Here is a 21,538-nt window from a genome sequence, read left to right as displayed (position 1 = left end):
AGGTTAGTCCCATTACTCAATGAAGAGGAGAAAAAAAACAACAGAAACTATGGAAAAGGAAGAGGTTCTTAATTACTTTGCTTTGGCTTTCACCAAGAAGGTTGGTGGTGATTGGACACCTAGCTTAGCAAATGCTGGAGAAGATGAGGTAGGTTCAGAAGTTAACGTAGGAAAAGAACAAGTTAAAAATATTTAGGAAAGTTGGGTGTCTTCAAGTTACCAGAGCCTGATCAAATGTGCCCTAGAATACTCAAGGACCTAACTGAGGAGCTATCTGAGCCATTAGCTATATCATCTTTGAAACATCATGGAAGATGGGAGGAATCCCAGAATACTAGAAATGGGCACATACTGTGCCCATCTATAAAAAAGGGAAATAAGGACACCCCAGGAAACTACACACTGGTCATCTTAACTTTTGTGGGAAGAAAGATAATGGAGCAAATAATTAAAGAATCCATCTGCGAACATCTGGAAGATAAGGTGATAAGTAACAGGCAGCATGGATTTGTAAAGAACAAATCATGCCAAACCAGCCCAATAGCCCTCTTTGATATAAGCAGCCTTGTGGATAAGTAGTAGACATGGTATACCTAGACTTTGGTAAAACTGTGATAGTCTCATGTGACCTCCTTCTCAATAAAGCAGGGAAATACAACGTAGATGAGGCTGCTATAGTGAATGAATAACTGTGACCTTTCCCAAAGTACTTCTTCCTAGGCAATCATTTGCCATTTTGCAGGAAAAGCAAGGCTAGAGTTCCTGGTTTCCACAGTCCATTTTCCCACCTCCCAGCGACATCTGGGAACTGGCATTTCTAATGAATTTCCAGAGGTCTGTGTTACTCTGGGTTTGGTCTTTCATGCCAGGTGCCCTGAATCACTGTTGTGGCATATCACACACTCCAAGAAAGTGGTATAAATGAGTAGGGGAGAACTAGTGTCTACATCGACGTGTGCTGCGTAATGAACTAATCCAGCCCCTCACAAACAAGCTGGTTTTCTCTCAGCAGGCCATGGCAGTGCTAAGCTACATTGGATACAATTGTCTTTTTTTAAGTTTCTTAAACATTTGTCTGAGAACCATCTCCCTGAGAAACTCTGGTCTGAATTGTCTCTTACCAAAAAAACCTATCCTGTCCCTTTAAGCACCAAAGATAGAAGGTAGCTTCTATCAGCCCAGGTCTAAGGAAACATCCCTATCATGCTACTAAGATCTGAATTCTATAGTCCCTCCATTTTCACCTTTAAGCTCTGAGAAAACCAGTGAGATAAGTGTTCTGCAGGGAGCAGAGCTCAGGACTGGGTAATCTAGTCAAATGTTCTCTTTAAACAGCAGAGAAAAAAAGCTGTGTTACCATCTTAGTCAAGGAGGAAGCCGTCTTAGAAACAGACTTCTGGGAGCACTTTGCTGCGAAGATTTCCTCTGCTCACAACAGAGTGGATGAATCAGAGCACAGTGTTTGGCTACTAGCTTTTGAAATGCCCCCTGTGCTCCTTGCAGCAAGTCTTCCAGGAGGGTCCAGCCTGTATAACACAGACCCAAGGACTTCTCTGAATTAATCCACACTTCACCTCCAGCAGATCTTTCAGAAAGTGAGCTAGTCTGAATTTTGAAATTCCCAATGATGGATAATCCATCACAACCCAGTCATAAGATGCTGAATGTCCCAATGCTTAAGTGCCCTCCCTGTTAAAAATTCTCCTTGGCGTACATGGTCTAGCAACACCCTAACAGGCGCTGATCAAAATCAGAAGAGGAGAGAGCCCCTCCCTACAGCTCAGCAAATTTTCAGAATTTTGACCAGAGATGCCTAGGAGCGCCCTTGAATGGAGCAATAATTTCCTGAAAGCCAGCAGAACTACCCACCCTCCCAAACCACTTGCAAGGGAGATGCCTTCACTGCTCTTTCTTTTTATAGTATGCAGATCAGTTAATTTCCCACAGCTGACCTCACCCCCAGCTACTCTGCTCTCTAGGCTGTCAACTGTGGCTCTTCCTCTAGCCAGTGGGATAGCAAACCTTTGCATGCAAACCTCTGGCTAGATCCATGCTGCCATTCTCACAAGCCACTTTCTTCTTGTGGCAGTGTGGCACAGTGTGTAGTGTCATTTACGCTTCTGGGGAGCTGCTGAGAGTAAGGAGGGTGAAGCTGGGTTTCTTCCACCCAAATATTTTTCCACTTTAGGGTTGTTTTAGTGGTTGCTTTGTTGCACATTGTGTAGTGCTGACTACAAAGAACTTCAAGGAAGTGGCTAGGAAGTAGTTCCCCAAGTGCTATCTAAGGACTATAAGCCCACACGCTGCAGCCATTTCTGAGACCTTATGCGTTGTCCCTGGCAGGAAGGAATATAAGCTGCTGAACTCTGAACTGCCTCTAGCTTAGGGATTCTCAACCTATGGGTCGGGACCGAAACATGAGCCACCATTAGATTTTCTCAGGGTCACTGGCCGAGCGGCTCTGAGCGGCATGTGGCTCTTTAAAGAGCCATTTGTGGCTTCTGCCGCTACCAGCGCTCTGGCTCCCAGTCCCTGCCCTACTGCACTGAAATGGAACTCAATTTAATTGGTTTAATGGATGGCAGGAGGTATCCAGCCCTTAAAGCAATTAAACTGAGGCCTATTTCAGCACGACAGGGCAGGGAACAGCCTGCGCTGCAGATTGGGGGAGAGAGAAGGAGGGCTGAAGGGAGCTGCATGGGCGAGGTGGCAATGGCCCAGAGAAGGAGCAGCAGCAGCGTGCGGAGCTCATGTGAGGTAAGTGGCTGGGGGTGTGGTTTGGAGCTGAGAGGGGGTTAAGTCTGGGGAGTGGGAAAGGTACGTTTTTCCCAGGGGAGAACCTCCCCCCACTCTTTCGAATTGCCGCAGGTCACAAAGTCTTCCTGAATTGTCAAAATGGGTCCCCGTCTCGAAAAGCTTGGGAACTGCTGCTCTAGCTCCACTGGTGAAGGTTTGTTTGACAGAGTCATTGCCCTATAGGGTATTTTAAAAAGCATCAAGTGGTGCTGAATGCATCCAGTTTGGGACTCCCAATGAAGCTCCTTCTAAGGGACCTGACTTTCAGAAATCGTTAAAAATCTCTTGGCAGCTTACAATTATGCACCGCTTCTTCGCTGAATTTGTTTCCTTCTTTGCACTCAAGCACGATGTTCTTTCAAAGTTGTTCACGAGCTCTGGTCTGCCCAGGGAGATTGTTATCACAGGGGACCTCTGAGCTATGCAGCCAGGTTGCTTAGGGAAGTGGGGTGCACAGACCAGTTTGATGTTTGTGGGCGCAGACTGTGTGGGTTTGTTTGTTTGTGCAGAGCAGGCCGTGATCGCTGAGCTATGTATGATGGCTTGTTATTATAGGGTCTTTTTTGTTATTAGAATGTTCTCAATGGATGCCAGGCTTTCGGGATCCGCACATAAAAAAAGCACGCAACCACTTGTTTTCAAAACACAGAGAGGAAGTGTGTGCATTTGTGGCCTGACAATGCTTAAGAGTGTCCCTTTCAAACCCACTTCTTCTGCAGAGTATTTGGATCTTATATTATAAAGCTGCAGCCAGAACTATTAAGTGCACAGGAAGGAGTAGGACTTTTCTTTCCTTACATCCTGTGTTTAGAAACAGAAGGTTACAGGCTACCCGGCCAGCTGGTGCAACATTCATTATTTACTCCTGTCAGGCTGGAATCTCAGCAAACCCCAGTGCCACTGACCCTGCACTGAAGGTGTGGCCAGTCGAGTCAGGAGAGGTGCTCCCAAAGCCCCCGCAACTGTTCAGACCCTGGCTCAGCCGGATGGGGAGTATTGCTTGCCACTCTTGTTTCAACAGAAAGAAAAAGGACTGCTTATTCATTAATTTACCTGTTCTAATTTAGTCTCTACAAAAGCGTCTCTGATTTCCCACTGCCTCTGCAGGCTGACTGGGGCTTTATTCTGCTAATTTTTTCCATCCATGGGTGGAATAAATTTTGTTCTGTGCACTAAGGCATGTGCAGATGTGTACCACCAATAGAAACACATGTTTTCCACTGTTTGGTGCTCTGCTAATCAGCCGGGAGGCATCTGAATCTCTCCTGGATGGCTGCCCAAGCGCTCAGCTAACAGAGAACACTGCTTTATATAAGTGCCCAGTGCATTCAGGTCTGGTGGCATTTTATGTCCTCACTGCAAAATGTGTAAATGCTGTAATTTGCAGGGAGCATATGCCACATCCTTTAAAGGTAGCAAAGACAACCTGCTGCCAATTTAAGTGCAAAACACTTCTTTCAAAATCAGAGCACCCTTTCGAAGGAACCCTGGCTACATGGCTATTTTTTAGTTCAAAATCAGCACTTTTGACAGGCTGGGTGTCCAGTATTATGCAAACGGAGTGTTGAATATTCATATCTGTGCTTCATTTGCATCTTTGAACAGCCGTAATTTACATGCCCCTTCCAAAAGGGAGGATTAGTGTACCCATGGCCTAAGGGTTTATCTAACCAGCAGCCTAATTTTGAAATAAGCTATTGCAGAATCCCTACTCTGAAATAGTTTATTTCAAAATGATGCTGCTACTCACAAAATGCGTTTCAAAATACCACATAACTATTTTGAAATAGAGAGTCTACACACAATAGATATCGGAGAGGTAGCCATGCTAGTCTGTATCTCAAGAACAACAAGAAGTCCTATGGCACCTTATAGACCAACAGATATTTTGGAGCATAAGCTTTCGTGGGCAAAGACCCACTTCATCAGATACACGTGGGGGGGGGCGGTTTCAGAGGAGTATTTAAAGAGTGGGGTCCCAGTGAGAGGGAGGGCCAGAGCTGACAAGGTCAGAGTTCGTGAGCTCCAGCCCCTTAATCATTTTCGTTGCTCTCTACTGAACCCTCTCAAATGCATCCACATCCTTTCTATACTGGGGGACCCAGAACTGGGTGCAATACTCCAGATGTAGCCTTACCAGTGCTAGTAGAGGGGAATAATAATTTCTCTAGATCTGCTGGAAATGCTTCTAATGCACCCCAATATGCCGTTAGCCTTCTTGGCTACAAAAGGGCACACTGACTCATATTCAGCCTCTCATCCACTGTAATCCCCAGGTCCTTTTCTGCTGCACTGCTACTTAGCCAGTTGCTTCCCAGCCTGTAACAGTGCTTGGGATTCTTCCGTCCCAAGCGCGGGACTCTGCACTTCTCCTTGTTGAACCTCATCAAATTTCCTTTGGCCCAATTTGTTTAGGTCACTCTGGACCCTAGGCCTACCCTCCCATGTATCTACCTGACCCCCTAGCTTAGTGTCATCTGGAAATAAGCTGAGGGTGCAGTCCATCCCCTCATCCAGGTCATCAACAAAGATGTTGAACAATACTGGCCCCAGAACTGATCCTTGGGGCACTCCGCTTGAAACCGACTGTTCTTTTGGAAAAGGGCAATGGCTGTGTGGAAGCGCTTCTCCGAAGGGACAGGTAGCTCTTTTGGGCCATGTTTTTGGTGTAGACGCAATCCTCTGGAGGATCTCTGTAGAGTAGATGCGGCCTAAGAATTTACCATCAAAATAAAGACAGACAGACAAATGAAGGTTCAGAATCTGAGTTTCACAAGAGCGGGGAGGGGGCTACAAGAAACTAAATGACTTTCCCAGAGATGTCCTGGTAGAGCCAGGTTCTGAACCCAGCTCGCCTGAGGCCACTGTTTTCACCATAAGAAAGAAAAGAGTAGAGGAGAATACCAGAACTGCCAAGAAGGGCAGGGGCTCTGCATTGCTCCAGGGGAAAGATCACAGCAGGCAGAAAGCATCAACTACAGGAAGATCATGACAGTTAACGAACACCCACAGACAAGGGGTTTTAATGGTCTATTTTTTTTCCTGGATATTTTTCTGCTTCTGTGAAAATTCCCCAGCATGGCGTGCATCACCTACCACTGGCTGTGGGTGTTTAAACCATTTATGGAGGGGAGATAAGACAGGTTGATCTCTTTAGTGCAGCCTGTACTCGTTGAGGCTAAAGACTGGCCATGAAGATGGCAGGAACACTAAGCTTAAGGTGACAGACCTGGTGCCGTGGTACATTTAAGATGAGACTGAGAGTCCAGAATTCCTGGACATCGTAAAGAATCTATTATCATTGTGGTCACTTTCAGCAACACTGGTTTCATTACCATCTGTCTTCATCCACTGATGCTTAGAGAATAAATATTAAATATGGAACTTTTCCTGGATTCAAGTCACAGAAGGCGTATAGGGAAACAGTTCTCCAGTAATAGGATCTGAGAGTCCCCTAGAGTAAGTGGGGGAAGATTAAAAAGAAATAAGATCATTAGCTCTGTCGACTTGAAAATAAGGGGTCAGTTTTCAGTTGAGCAATAATTCTCTTTTCAAGGTGGGCAATATTTAAGCAATCATCCCTAGAAAATTGGTCATTACCACCACTGGCTAATAACCGATTTGTTAGTTAATAGCCCAAGGTGAATCCAAGGGCGGTAAATGCTCTAGCAAACCACTTGCTGATGGCAGTATTAACAGATTTCAAGGGCATCGTTGCTATTACAAACCGTGTTCATTGATTTATAACAATGCTAATATGTCTTAGAAAAGAGCAGGGGCAGCATTCTGGAAAAATTCATCATTTCCTGCTTCTTCACAGGTGGCTGTCCACCTCCACAAGCCTGACGTGGACACTGCCTTTTTTTGGACGGCTCAGACTGAGATACTCTGGGAGGTGGTACGAGGGATGGTGACTACATCTCTTGATTTTTCGCTGGACAGTTGCAATAGTTGGAGCTTTGTCTTATAAAGATGCTTATTAACACCTCCATCCCCAGTATAAAAAGGATGTGGATGTGCTGGAGCAGGTTCAGCGGAGGGCAACAAAAATGATTAAGGGGCTGGAGCACAAGGCCTATGAGGAGAGGCTGAGGGGTCTGGGCTTGTTTAGTTTACAGAAGAGAAGACTGAGGGGTGATTTAACAGCAGCCTTCAGCTTCCTGAAGGGGAGCTCTAAAGAAGATGGAGAAAAGTTTTTCTCAGTGGTGACAGACAGCAGAACAAGGAGCAATGGTCTGAAGTTACAGAGGGAGAGGTGTAGGTTGGGTATTAGGAAAAGACACTTCACCTGGAGAGTGTTGAAGCACTGGAACACGTTGCCTAGAACAGTGGTGGAATCTCCATCCCTAGAAGTTTTTAAATCCCAGCTTGACAAGGTCCTGGCTGGGATGACTTCGTTGGGGTTGATCCTGCTTTGGGCAGGGGGCTGGACTAGATGACCTCCTAAGGTCCCTTCCAACCCTATGATTCTATTGCGCTATGATCCCCATCCCCTGTACTGGTTTTGCACACTTGCTAGCTGGTCACCCCAGGAGGAGGAAGCCAAAGGAAAGAAGGAAGGAAGGAAGAAATTCAACAAGGTGCATACTGCTCCTTCTTCCCAAAAGCACCAGTCCACAGTGACATGCCAATTCCATGGGCCAGCTGGCCTCATGTCCAGCCTTCAACTGGCCCCCTTCTCCCTGTCATCCAAGGAACCCTTTGATGCTGGTTTCTGCCACTCCACCTCCTTTGCAGTGTTCTCAGGGCTGCTCCTATATGGGAGGCAAAGCATAGCTCCTGCGGCTTGACTTGGTAACTCCCAAACAGCTGACTGTGGGGACCAAGCCAGGAGCATTCTTCTTACAAACTCAGAAGGAGGAGCCATCGCGGTTCCCCAACCTCCCTCCCCAACACACACACTTTTTCATGTCCCTGTTGCTGTAAATTATTTATTATTAATAATACTATATGTCAATATTTTTATTATCATCCTGATCTCAAAGGAACTCCAAGCTCTATGGCAATTCTTTGCAGGGGGATAATTCATTAGCCCATGTACTCATGACCCATAATATCCATCTCCTAGGACAGCAAAAGGGGGCAGAGCTCAGTTACAAAAGGTTACACCTCTGTATTAGCATGATAACATGGCAAGTCCTGTCTCTCTCTGTGCGACTCATACAGAAAGCTGAGCAGCAAGAAATAAACAGATTTTTCAGCTTTCTGCTCATGCTTCCCCCTTTGAAGCTACGTGAGCTTCCTTAATTGCACTAACATATGACCTCAGAGAAGCCACCTCCTAAAGGAAAGCACAATATGAATTGGACCTGGCTCTTTCTAGTTAAGAAGGACTTTGGTTCTCCGTTAACCAGCTCTGCAGGTGGCTCCAGTATCTCTTCTTCTTGTCAAGCCTGACCTCAGCGACAAACATAACCAGAAGAAGCCCTCCCCTGTCAGAGACGAGGGCTTGATTCTGATTCTATGGAACTTCATGTTAACTTCTTTGTAATAAAAGAGAATCCTGAGGAAGAATCCCCATTCCCAGACTCTCGACCTTGCTAAAAATCACAGTAATCCCCACTCTAGAGATTTTGGACCACGACGCCTGCAACTACTTTCAGTTCAATCCGAATTTAAGCTGGAAGTCTCCATAGTGAAAGTATTCTGCTCCCCAATTAAATCCACCAAGGAGAATGTGACCCAAGGTCCCCAAAAAGAGGCAGATAGATGAGCTAAAGACAGTGTATTTACACACCTGCCTAGATATAGATCAAGCATAATAAGGCTTCAGAGTGGACATTTCAGCCCAGTAATTTTAATAGCAATGAGGCTCTAAATCTAAATCAGTTCCCTAGTGGACTAGACACATTTTCCTTCGTCCTTCAGCCCTAGGCCATATCCTGCTTGTTGATAATGTTATCTTCCATTGGCTGATCCCTGACAGCGTACTACAGAAGGAGCCATCTCCTTCTGGCTAAATTAATTCACATAGGACATGTATGTGTGTGACATGAGAGAGAGAGAGAGCGAGAGCGAGAGAGAGAGAGAGAGAGAGAGAGTGTGTGTGTGTGTGTGTGTGTGTGCACGCGCGCGCATCCCCCTTCAACCTAAGGACTCCTGCTTCTGAAGTTGGAAGATGACCAGTAAGCCATGTGCAGAGGACCAACCTGAGGCCCATATACCACTTCCTTCCCAGCCAGCCTAAGCAGAGGGGTAACTTCAAAGGCGTGGTGTGACAGTTTCAGTAAGGCAGAGCAGAACAGCATCCCCCGTGCGGATGTGCAGCATCCTCTGTGGTGCCGGACAGTACCATCCCATGGGCTGGATCTGGTTCACAGGCTATCCTTTGGACAATCCATAACCAGTTGGACATGCTGAGCATGCAATGTGTAACTTGAATACCCAAGCCAGTGGATAAATTTCATTTTCTGTCCTTACCCAGGCAAAAGTCCCACTGAAGCCATAGCAAGGCCCAAGTAAGAACTGAGTGAGGATTTCAGGGTCTGGCCCATCTTTAACAGACATCACAAGCACGTTCCTGTGAATCTCAGGGACTCAAACTGTGATACATTCCGAAAGCCGGCCCTACCCTGCAGAACCAATAAAGAACGTCGAATGCAATTACAGGGTTTTGACAAGTAAGGAAGACCAATTGGAAACATAAATTCAGTCTGTAGATCTAAGCTAGCACCTCGGCAAACATTAAATGCTTTTCCCCTCCTCTTGTCTTTCCCACAGAGCATTTTCGGGGAGGGGGGGGAGGGGGAAATGACAAAGAATTAGCTCTAAGTTTGTGGTTTTATTGGTTCTCCTCGAACTTATTGCTGTGCCAGAAATTAATTTATGGATAATAGCAAGCCTAAGATCACAATGAACTTCATGTGAAGGAAAAAACCCACCTCAGGAATGTTCTAGTTGGCAAGAAAAAGTCCCTGTGTCACTCTGAATGCCAAAAGAGGAGAGTAAGTCTTTCAAGCCAGCTTTGGAAGTCATTAGCATTTTGAAAATTGTGTGAAACTGTCACATTGTTGTCCTTTTTTTTTCTTCCTGTTTATTCCTCCATTATCCTAAGCTCACACTGTCCAAGAATTTTGGTTTGTTACAGCCACTGGTATACAGTAATTTAGGAATATGTCACTTTCTTTTTTTCTCTTTGTTCTTTTTCTTTGAAAGGCAATTGCTGTGTTATTAATCCCTGTGTCTCTTTGACAAAGATCATTACTTACGTTTATCATCAAAAGATGCATTGTATTAGCATCATGTGTTTTCAGGTTTGTTGTTATAATGTTGTAGCATTCGAAAATGGCGCTGCAGTTTTTTGGCACAGAAAAAAAACGTTATTTTTATATGGCATATTTGTCATGGTCTTTTGCGGCCAGACTCCTCCTTTGATGGCTTCCAAACAAGTATGTTTGGGGTCCAAATCAGAAGAAATCATTTTCCATAGGGGAAAAAAATATGTACTAATTCTGCCATGAGGTAAGCTGGTAACACTCCAGGGAAATCATTTAGGCAAGGGCTGATTTTAGTGCTGCGCAGCCAAATAGGAATGAATTTGCCAAGAACTGATTCAAGTTGAGTTAAACTCCAACAATTCCTATTGGTCATATGTTTCTGCTGCAGAAATCAACACCAACATTCGCATCCTGGTTAGGTCTCAGCCAGTGGCGGCTGGTGAGGAGGGCTCCTGGAGGGGCACTAACCACATGCCCCCCTCAGACCTCCTCCACCCCAAGTCCCACTCCTTTCCCATCCTTGCTCTGCCCCCATCCGCCACTTCCAGTGAGTGTGGGGATGGTCCCACCCCTCCCCCCAGAGCAACTCAGCTTGAGAGCAGCTTTAGCTCATGCTGCTTTCAGGCCATGCTACTCTGGGAGAGGTGCAGGGGGGTGGGCACTGGCCATGCAGTGCCTATGAGCCCTCGTGCATCCCCTCGTGTGACATTGGCTGGTGACATTGACATCAGTGGGATGGGACTCTTCTCACAACCCTAAATGTCCAGAGGAGCATCTAGGAGTGCGCCGATGCAAACTGTCGGAGCAATGTTGAGGAGGGCCCCCTGCTGTGGCAGATGTCTCTGTGCTTGCCATGTAGTTCGATAAGAGTTCAGACGCCAAGGCTTGTAGGCTTTTTTTTTCCCCAAAGCCTAAGTTCACTTAAAAACTCAAAAAGAACAGGAAAATGACAGGTGTTATCGGATTCTCTGGCATCCAGATTCTCAGGAGATGGGTGAATTGGAGCTTTATTGATTAGACAAATAGATTAAATCACTTGTCGTTTAAGTGGAAAACAGCATATCTCTTTTCTTCTCCTAGGAGACTGGGAGTCTAGACTCCTGTTACTGGGCCCAGCCATTGAATTCACGTGGGATGGGATGCCTATATGCCTCAATTTACCCATCCATAAAATTGATGTTATAAAGACTCCGATGGAGTGTGATTCTTAATTAACCAAAATTTGCGGAGTGCTTCAATATACCCAGATAAATTATTAGACTTGCTTTAAATGGAATTTCTTCCAAGTGTTGCAGCTGGTCCAATAATTGCATGATAGATGTTATTTTAAATAACCAGTTTGCCTTAACTCATATAGAAAGATGCCTGCAGTGAAATCTTAGCCCTCTGAAGTCAATAGCAAACCTTTCATTGACTTCAATTCAGCTTTGATCTCACTCATGACCTTTAGCTTCTGGTGGACATTAGATATGGTCAAACTTTAGAATTTGTCTCCCACCAAAACCTCTCAGATTTTATCCAGATAGATGCAGGAGGAAAAAGTTGAAATCCCAGAGTTTGGCGTCTGATTATACATTTCCAAAATTTGCTTTGACCTTAGAGAAACAATTTGTTTCAAAATTATCATTTCAACTTTTATATTATATCCTAATGTGCTAACCAATAAAGTCAAAACGAAAGGCTAAATGTTTCAATTTGGTTAAATCAAAATTTTCCAGTGGAAAACTCTTCCACTGGCCAATTTGCTCCTGGCTTTAGTGGTCATAGTTCCAGGATGTGACATTTAATTTTGTGTAAATAAATCCACTGTCTGTGGGTGGTTCCCTATCTGTGACTCAAAGAGTTTTTACCGATCTGCAGAGGAAACTTCGTGTTTGGATGAGTAATGGGGGACCCACTTGGATTTTCTCAACAATACCCAACTTTTATTGAAACAAAGACTCTTAAAAAGTTGGAGAGGTTGAACAAATGTCTCAATCTGGCACAAACCAGCCCTAATTTTATTATATGTTTGATGCACAGCTTAGAGCAGTGCTCTGCAACCAGTCTGCCATGGTGTGCCACAAAGCAGGGCTTAGCGTGCCTTAGAGCTGCACACCAGGAGTGCCGTCTACTGCTCTGTGCTTACTCCCTACCACTTGGTGGGCATGTGGCAGCAGCAGCTTTGGTGCAGCAGCAGCAGCAGCAGCAGCAGTGGGGGTGGCTCTGGGGTAGTGGCACCAGTGGTGGCAGCTCTGGTGAGTCACCAGTATCAAGTTAGACCACTGAAGTGTGCCACAAGGTGACAAAGATAGCTGAGTAGTGGCTTAGAGCAAGTTCAGCTCCCCTGCCAATGAGAGGCACACACAACAGCAAACACACCGTACCAGCATGAGCCAACAAACACCAATGAAATGAATGGTGTTACATCAGTGATTGATTTTGCCCTATGGTTCTTTAACTAAGACGTGTTGCCAATGGCACTATAACAGTTTTTAGAGCTGGGGGTGTTTACCTGCACTACTCCCCCATCAATGTCCACATCCCTCATTGCCCTATAGTACTGAGGCTGGCATCTGGGGCCCCACACGAAGGGCTTGTAGATGGAATCCTGGGGCCAGTAGCAGTCATCAAGGGCAGGGCCAGTGGCTAGGGGGGATCTTAGAGCCTTCGAGAGGAATCCCAAGAGCTGCCAGCCAAGGAGGACCACCGGCTGGCAGCAGAGTATGGGCAGCAGATGGCAGGAGTACTCGGTCAGGATACCCAAAACCTGGAGGGTGCAGCAACACCGACCACATGCCTACTTCCTGCACCTATGCATCCTGCCGACACAATCATCAATTCTTTACTAACAGGCCTCCAATGTAACATGCAAAGATCACACGACCAAAGTTACATCGCCTAAAAAGAAGGAACTGCAAATTCTCCAGCTCACACTTAAGAAGTCAAAAAGTAATATTAGGCCAGGTCTACAACAGACCTTAAAGTTGATTATAGACACATAATTCCAGCTCCAGCAAATGTGTAGCTGGAATCGAATCCTCTACAATCGATTTACCTGGCTGTCCTCACTAAGGGAGGTCGACGGGAGAAACTCCCTTGTTCCTTGCATGACTGGGGAGTACAGAGGTTGATAGGCGACCCCCTAATAGTTCAAGTTCACACTTCCCCACTAGGCACGTGTAGTGAGTCAGTATGGCCTCCTGCGGACTCAGAGGCAGAGGAGGCTGCGCAGAGGCCCTGGTGGGCGGGCCTGGAGCCAGAGCACCAGAGGCCCGCCCCTCAGAGGGCGGGGCCCAGGGCTAGAAGAGCCAAGGGCAGGGCTCGGGACCCATTAAAGCCTGGGCCTCCGGGCAGGGAGGAGGCGCCTGCCCGAGCTCCCCGGCGCCAAGGGCAGAGGGCCTGTCGCCGCCCGGCCCTGCCGGAGGAGCAAGCCCCCAGCGGCTCCGAACAGCCCCGGATCCAGATGCCCCAGGGGGACTACCTGGACTTCCCAGACCTGCCGGGACCCTCACACCGGCGGAGAACCCCCGCCTTGGAAGAAGCCCCAGGAGCGGCCTGCCCCAGAGTCCCGGAGGATCCCTACAGCCCTCAGGCCCAGGATCGCCTTGGGTCCCCTGTGCTACCACCGCCCGACTATCCCATTGACGTTGATATGAGCAACTGGCCGGAGCCCCCGAAGGTGGACGATCTGGAGGAGACCGACCCAGAGGGACCCCCTGACCAGATGGACTGGGACCTCCTGCCAGTGGAGGCAGAGGTAGGAAGTGGCCCGGGGAACGACGCTCCCGAACCCATGGCAGTGTGTTGCAGCCTGGATCCCCACTGCCGTGGTCGTGTGTGAGTGACCCCCAGGGCCCCGGGCCGGGTCGCAGTGGAGTGGGAGGGCCTGTGACCCCCTACCCCCTCCTTGACAGGGCCAGCCTGCGCTGGGCCTGTGCTTAAACCTCCTTGTACTGCTGCCCCACCCCAAACTGAGGGCTGGGCTTGTGCTAAAACCCTTGTGTCGCTGACCCCCCCTGGACTGAGGGCTGGGCCTATATTATATTGCTATTGTGAACTGCTGCCCTGCCCTGGACTGAGGGCTGGGCCGGAAGTGTGTTGTGACTGTGAACTGCTGCCCGCCCTGAACTGAGGGCTGGGCCGGTATTGTATCGTAACGGTGAACTGCTGACCTCCCCGAACTGAGCGCGGGGCTGGTGTTCTAACCCCTTTTTGGGTGCCGCCCGCCCTAGGTCGAGGGCTGGGCGTTTCGGGACTCCTACACGCGTGAAATTGAACCCTGGAAGATCCACCCTGACCGGGTCAGTCTTCCAGGTTTGGGGACCGGAAGCGCCAACAATGCCTGGATGCTTTGTATGTTGGACGGACTTCAAGCTCTCTTGGACAGGGAGTTGGTGGGCACAAGGCAGACACGGCAGCACTCCTGGTCCACAAACTGTTCAGCCATGGAGTGGGCCATTCTGTTGGTGGCTTGGGAGTTTGCGTCTTGCTGAAGAGGAGTTTTCACACTACTTTGGAGGGAGAGGCTGCTGAACTCGATTTTGTGTGTGGATTCGACACATTGGCACATGGTTTGAACCAGGATGTGAGTTTTCTGAGTCATTGTAGGGCTCTTTTGCACGCTTGGCTTGATCTGGTTCTTGACTCCCCCGCCCCTCTGCTCTCTGGTTTGCTCACCTTGATAATTTTTTTTTCTGATTTGTCAGCCTTGATTGCTGTTTTTGGTTCTCTGTGCCTTGAGTATTGAGTATGTTCTGGTGTGGCTGTGGTCTGAGGAAGTGGGTCTGTCCCACGAAAGCTCACCTAATAAATTATTTTGTTAGTCTTTAAAGTGCTACTTTACTGCATTTTTGTTTTGATAGTATATAGACTAGCACGGCTTTCTCTCTGTAGCTATTTAAGTGCAGGTTAGAAAAGCATCTGTCGGGGTGATCTAGACAGTGCTTGGTCCTGCCATGAGGGCAACGAACTGGACTTGATGACTTCTTAGGGTTCCTTCCAGTTCTAATATTCTATAATTCTATCTACAGTTAGTTTAAAAGTGACAAATTTTATAGGTGCTTATATAAAAATGCTAGAAGTGCCTTGCATTAAACGATATAACGGGTATCACAGAAACTTGGTGGCAAGCTGATAATCAATGGGCCATGGTAATACCAGGGTACAAAGTATTGAGGAATGGCAGAGTAGTTTCATGTGGGTCAGGGACTGACACGATATGTGAAAGAAAGCACAGAGTCACAAAGAGTAAAAATCTTAAAGGAATCAAACTGCACCACAGATTCTCCATGGCTAGGAATCCCATATCGAATAATGAGGGAATAGCAGTAGGAATACAATATCGACCACTTCATTAGGATGGTGATGGTAATCGTGAAATGCTCAGGGAGATCAGAGAGGCCACAAATGCGAAAAACACTAATAATGAGATATTTCAACTAACCTCATATTGACTGGACACGTCACTTTCGGATGGGATGCACAGATAACATTTCTAGGCCCCTTTAATGAGTGCTTCTTGAAGTAGCACATGCTGCAACCCACAAGGGCAAAGACAATTCTTGATTTAGTGCCAAACGGACTAGAGGATCCAGTCCAACATGTGCATATGAAGTGGTCAATAACAGGGAATACAATGTAATTAAATTTAACATCCTGGGCGGAGGGTGTGGACTACCAATGTTCTTGTAAGGTGTGCGCTTGTGCGGCTGTGCAGGAGAAATTCAAATGCCACTCTGCTACGTTTTCATTTCTCCTGATGGTGCACATTAGCACATGCCTCAGCACACATAAAAATTTGTTCTGCACATGGGTGGAAAAGATTAGCGGGAGCATTGGAACCCACCACAGTAAACTTCAGCTAGGAGAACAACATAAAATTGAGATCACTGTTAAACAGAAATTCAACAGAAACAGTCACAAAAGTGAAACGTGTCTGAGCTGCAAGGAAATTTTATAACAATAACATTATAGAGGCTCAAATTAAATGTATACCCCAAATTAAAAAAAAAAACCAGTAAAAACACAAATGAAATGTCATCCATCACGGCTAACTCAGAGTAAATTAGATGGTTAGAGGTAAAGGCATTCTTCAAAAACAGGAAAGCAAATCCTACTAAAGAAAATAGAAAGGAGTATAAATACTGGCAAGTCAAGTGTAAAAATATAATTGAGCAGGCTAAGGGAGAACTTGAAGGTCAACTAGCAAAAGACACATAAACTAAAAACAAAATCAGTTGTACGTACCTCAGAAGCAAGAAGCCTGCTAAATAATCAGTGGGGTCACTGGACAATCAGGCTATGCCTAGATGGCGTTGTTAGCTTGAAATAAGCTATTTCAGCATATGGCACTGTCCAAATGGAAATAAAGCTGTATTTTGAGGCATCCCTGTACTCCTCAAGCAATGAGCTGTAGAGGGATGCCAGAATAGGTGCTTGTCATCTTGAAAACTGTTTCCGGACAATGGGAGTCTTGCACAGAGGCAGGCAGGTATTTTGGGATACTACTGTATCCCAAAATGGTGCCCACCATCTAAACATAGCCTCAAAGTGCCAAGTGAGCACTTAAGGAAGACAAGGCCATTGCAGAGAAGCTAAATGAATTCTTTGCATTTTTTTTTCACTGCAGAGGATGTGAGGGAGAGCTATTCTTTTTAGGTGACGAGGATGACCCCTGTCATTAGAGTTCTTTTGTTTTCATGTATCCTCTCCTGGTAGGGATGTCGTCTGTAAAGCCACCTGAAGACCTCTACTGTTTACTTCTCTTGCCTTGTATAGAATTTCCCTGAGGGGGGTAGTGGGGGACTTTGTTCAGTTCCCCTCATCCTGTGAAAAGTACCAGATTCAGGATGGATTCCAATACCCGGTGACATAGTCACATGTCTTTGTAGGACCAACCATAGTCCCAGCTTACAGAAAAAGCAAAAATATTCGTAGAGTATCGTCCCAAATACCAGGCCACTAAGTTTTTTAGTACTACTAAGGCCCTCACTTATCATGTCTAAATCCGTAAACAGGGTTATTTGTCATACTACTAACTTCAAATACAGGCAAACGTACATAAGAATATAAGAACAGCCACGCTGGGTCAGACGAAAGGTCCATCTAGCCCAGTATCCTGTCTGCCAACAGTAGCCAATGCCTGGTGCCCCAGAGGAGGTGAACCGAAGACAATGATCAAGCGATTTGTCTCCTGCCATCCATCTTCCGCCTTCGACAAAAGGCTAGGCACCATACCTTACCCCTTGCTAATAGCCATCTATGGACCTAACCTCCAAACATTTATCGAGCTCTTTTTTAAACTCTGTTAGAGTGCTGGCCTTCACAGCGTCCTCTGGTAAGGAGTTCCACAGGTTGACTGTGCGCTGTGTGAAGAAAAACTTTCTTTTATTAGTTTTGAACCTGCTACCCATTAATTTCATTTGAGCTGCGTCTACACGAGCCAGCTACTTTGAAGTACCCGTGCCAACTTCGAAATAGCACCTGCCACGTCTACACGTGGCGAGCGCTATTTCGAAGTTGAAATCGACGTAAGGCGGCGAGACGTCGAAGTTGCTATCCCCAACAGGAGATGGGAATAGCGCCCTACTTCGACGTTGAACGTCGAAGTAGGGCACATGTAGACGATCCGCGTCCCGCAATAGTGAAATAGCGGGGTCCACCATGGCAGCCATCAGCTGAGGGGTTGAGAGACGCTCTCTCCAGCCCCTGCGGGGCTCTACGGTCACCGTGTGCAGCAGCCCTTAGCCCAGGGCTTCTGGCTGCTGCTGCTGCAGCTGGGGATCCATGCTGCATGCACAGGGTCTGCAACCAGTTGTCGGCTCTGTGGATCTTCTGCTGTTTAGTGCAAGTGTGTCTGGGAGGGGCCCTTTAAGGGAGTGGCTTGCTGTTGCCCCGGAAGTGCTAGTCCGCCCTGTGACCCTGTCTGCAGCTGTTCCTGGCACCCTTATTTTGATGTGGGCCACTTTGGTGTGTAGACGCTCCCCTGCAGCGCCTACTTCGATGTAGTGCTGCCCAACGTCGTCATTGAACGTCGACGGCACCAGCCCTGGAGGACGTGTAGACGCTATTCATCGAAATAGCTTATTTCGATGTAGCATGCCAGTGTAGACATAGCTTTGGTGTCCTCTAGTTCTTATATTATGGGAACAAGTAAATAACTTTTCTGTATTCACTTTCTCCACACCATTCATGATTTTATATACCTCTATCATATTGCCCCTCAGTCTCCTCTTTTCTAGACTGAAAAGTCCCAGTCTCTCTAGCCTCTCCCCATATGGGACCCGTTTCAAACCCTTAATCATTTTAGCTGCCTTTTTCTGAATCTTTTCTAATGCCAATATATCTTTTTTGAGGTGACGAGACCACATCTGCATGCAGTAGATGTGGGCATACCATATTTTTATATAGAGGAAGTAAGATATTCTTTGTCTTATTTTCTATCCCTTTTTTAATTATTCCTAACATCCTATTTGCTTTACTGATCGCCGCTGCACACTGCATGGATGTTTTCAGAGAACTATCCACTATAATTCCAAGATCCCTTTCCTGATCTGTTGTAGCTAAATTTGCCCCCATCATATTGTATGTATAATTAGGGTTATTTTTCCCAATGTGCATTACCTTACACTTACCCACATTAAATTTCATTTGCCATTTTGCTGCCCAGTCACTCAGTTTGCTGAGATCTTTCTGAAGTTCTTCACAGTCTGCTTTGGTTTTGACTATCCTGAACAGTTTGGTGTCGTCTGCAAACTTTGCCACCTCACTGCTTACCCCTTTCTCTAGATCATTGACGAATAAGTTGAACAAGATTGGTCCCAGGACTGACCCCTGGAGAACGCCGCTAGTTACCCCCTTCCATTGTGAAAATTTACCATTTATTCCTACTCTTTGATTCCTGTGTTTTAACCAGTTCCCAATCCATGAAAGGATCTTTCCTCCTATCCCATGACCACCTAATTTACATAAGAGCCTTTGGTGAGGGACTATGTCAAAGGCTTTCTGGAAATCTAAGTATACTATGTCTACTGGATCCCCCCTGTCCGCATGCTTGTTAACCCCTTCAAGGAACTTTAATAGATTAGTACGACACGACTTCCCTTTACAGAAACCAAGCTGACTTTTGCTCAACAAATCATGTTCCTCTATGTGTCTGACAATTTTATTCTTTACTATTGTTTCTACTAATTTACCCGGTACTGACGTTAGCCTTACTGGCCTATAATTGCTAGGGTCTCCTTTAGAGCCCTTTTTAAATATTGGTGTTAAATTAGTTGTCTTCCAATCATTGGGTACCGAAGCTGATTTAAAGGATAGGTTACAAACCACCGTTAATAGTTCCGCAATTTCACATTTGAGTTCTTTCAGAACCCTTGGGTGAATACCGTCTGGTCCCAGAGACTTGTGACTGTTTAGCCTACCAATTAGTTCCAAAACCTCCTCTAATGATACTTCAATCTGGGACAGTTCCTCAGATTTGTCACCCATAAAGGACATACACTTTCAATAGATTATAACTTTTAAAAAGATCTCTTACATGAAGTATTTGCATAACACATATTCGAGTTATGTCATATTCATATTTCAGTAAAAACACGGGTCACATGACGATACTAGGCAGCAGGTTTAAAACAAGCGTTAGGAAGTGGTACTCCATGTAACACACAGACCACCTGTGGAACTCATTGCAAGGGGATGCTGTGAAGACCCAGACAGGGCAACAGACTTGCAGAGGCCCCAGAAAAGGTGGGCTGGGGGGGCTCTGCACTCCTGGAAGAGGTGGGGGGGAAGAGATGAGCTGGGGCATCAGTGCTACCTACAGCACAATGCACCAGCTTCCCCCCACCCCCACCCGACTCTCTGAGCCCTTCAGAGTGCGCCATGCAGTGCTCTCATGATGATTTAAGGAGCCACCCCTGTGGTAGCAGTACCAGTGGCCAGAAGCCCGTTTTGAATTGCTGGGTGTGGAGGCAACAGCCCCCTTTCCTGCTCCTTGACCTCCCCATCAGTTGGTCTGTAAAGGTTAAAAAAAGAATTCATGGAGGAGATATCTATCAACAGGTCCACCGATGGGGGGGGGGCAAAGTGAGCAAGAGCCCCCAGGGTCTGGCCTTTCAAAGGGTCCTGGAGCTCCAGCCACTTCCACGGCTACTTTGACAGTGACAGCGGCCAGAGCTACAGGTCCCTTTGAAATGCCACAGCAGTGCTGCTCCAGCTGCCTGCAGCTGTAAGCAGTGGGAGGCAGGACCTCGGTCCAGGTGGCAGTGAGGGCTGATGACTTTTGGCCCCGCCCTTTCTGCTCATGGCTCTGCCCCTTCTAGGGCACGGAGCTGGGGCCCCCTCCCATCTTGCCCTCAGGTCTACAGAAGCTGTTTGTGCTGCTGTCTATCAATGACTATTAGTCAAACTGGTCAGGGATACAATCTCATGCTCTGGGTTTCCCTAAACCGCTGATTCCCAGAAGTTGGGATGGAAAGACTGGACTGATCTTTCAATAATTGTCCTGTTTTGTTCATTTCTTCTGAAGCGTCTGCCATCAGTCACTGTTGGAAGACAGGATACTGGGCTAGATGGAGCACTGGTGTGACCCAGCATGGCAGTTCTTAACCAAAGAATGCTGAGGTGTGCATACATGTTGCTAGTGAAACCCAAAACAAGGTTTTTCACGTTTTTATTAATTTCAGAATAGAACAACTTTCATGGACATTTGAACAAAAGAAGTATATTGTGGGGGCACAATTCAGTCCATTTTCCATGCAAAAATATGTCATGTCAAAAATAGGAAGAATATTGCAGTTTTGTGTATCTTTTCTCTGAGAGAAAAACAGCCATCTTGTTAAAAATGCATTTGAAGCAAAATCTGAGAGTTGTAAAACCATATTGAATTAAACAGAAAAAACTGTCAAGTGAAAAATTGTGAAGCCAAAATAGTGAATTTTGCAGAAATGTAGCAGTGGCCTTTAAACCGTAACCACGTGTTTCGGCCCATTTATAAAGCTCACTTGCTGTCAATCCACTTTGAAGTGTTTGTCCATCAGGGAGACATCTTTGTGCTTGCTCTGTATGATGTCATCAAAATCTTTCAGCTATGGTCAACAGGTTGACTGCTTGTCCATGAAGATGTGTAAGAAAACAGCCAGATTTCAAGCTCCATAAAGGCTGTGCTAGGGAGATTCCAGTTTGTGAATCAAAATTTGGTTTCAGATCTCCAAATCTTGATGTAGTCCTCTGGATGAATGCTCACAAAGCTGGAGATGTTAATGAATAGGTGTGATGGGGTTCAGGGGTCCCCCTGCACTGCACCCCGTCCACTGGCAGGAGTGACACTCACTTAGCAGGTACAACAGGAGGTTTATTAGGCAACAGATGCCCAGTTTCTCCCAGAAGCGACAGTACAGCAGTCAGAGACAGTCCTTCCAACCCATCCTGGGGAGAAGACCCTGAGGGGTGCCCCTCTGGGGCGTAGCTTTCCCCCTCCTCCGGCTGGCTGCCTTCCAGCTCTCTCTTCCCCTAGCCTCTAACTGACGCCCCCGATTCAAACC

Source organism: Carettochelys insculpta, chromosome 15 (assembly GCF_033958435.1).
Source record: "Carettochelys insculpta isolate YL-2023 chromosome 15, ASM3395843v1, whole genome shotgun sequence".
In the NCBI taxonomy this organism is placed as follows: Eukaryota; Metazoa; Chordata; order Testudines; family Carettochelyidae; genus Carettochelys; species Carettochelys insculpta.
The sequence above is the reverse complement of the archived record's forward strand: the minus strand, read 5'-3'. Positions refer to the sequence as shown.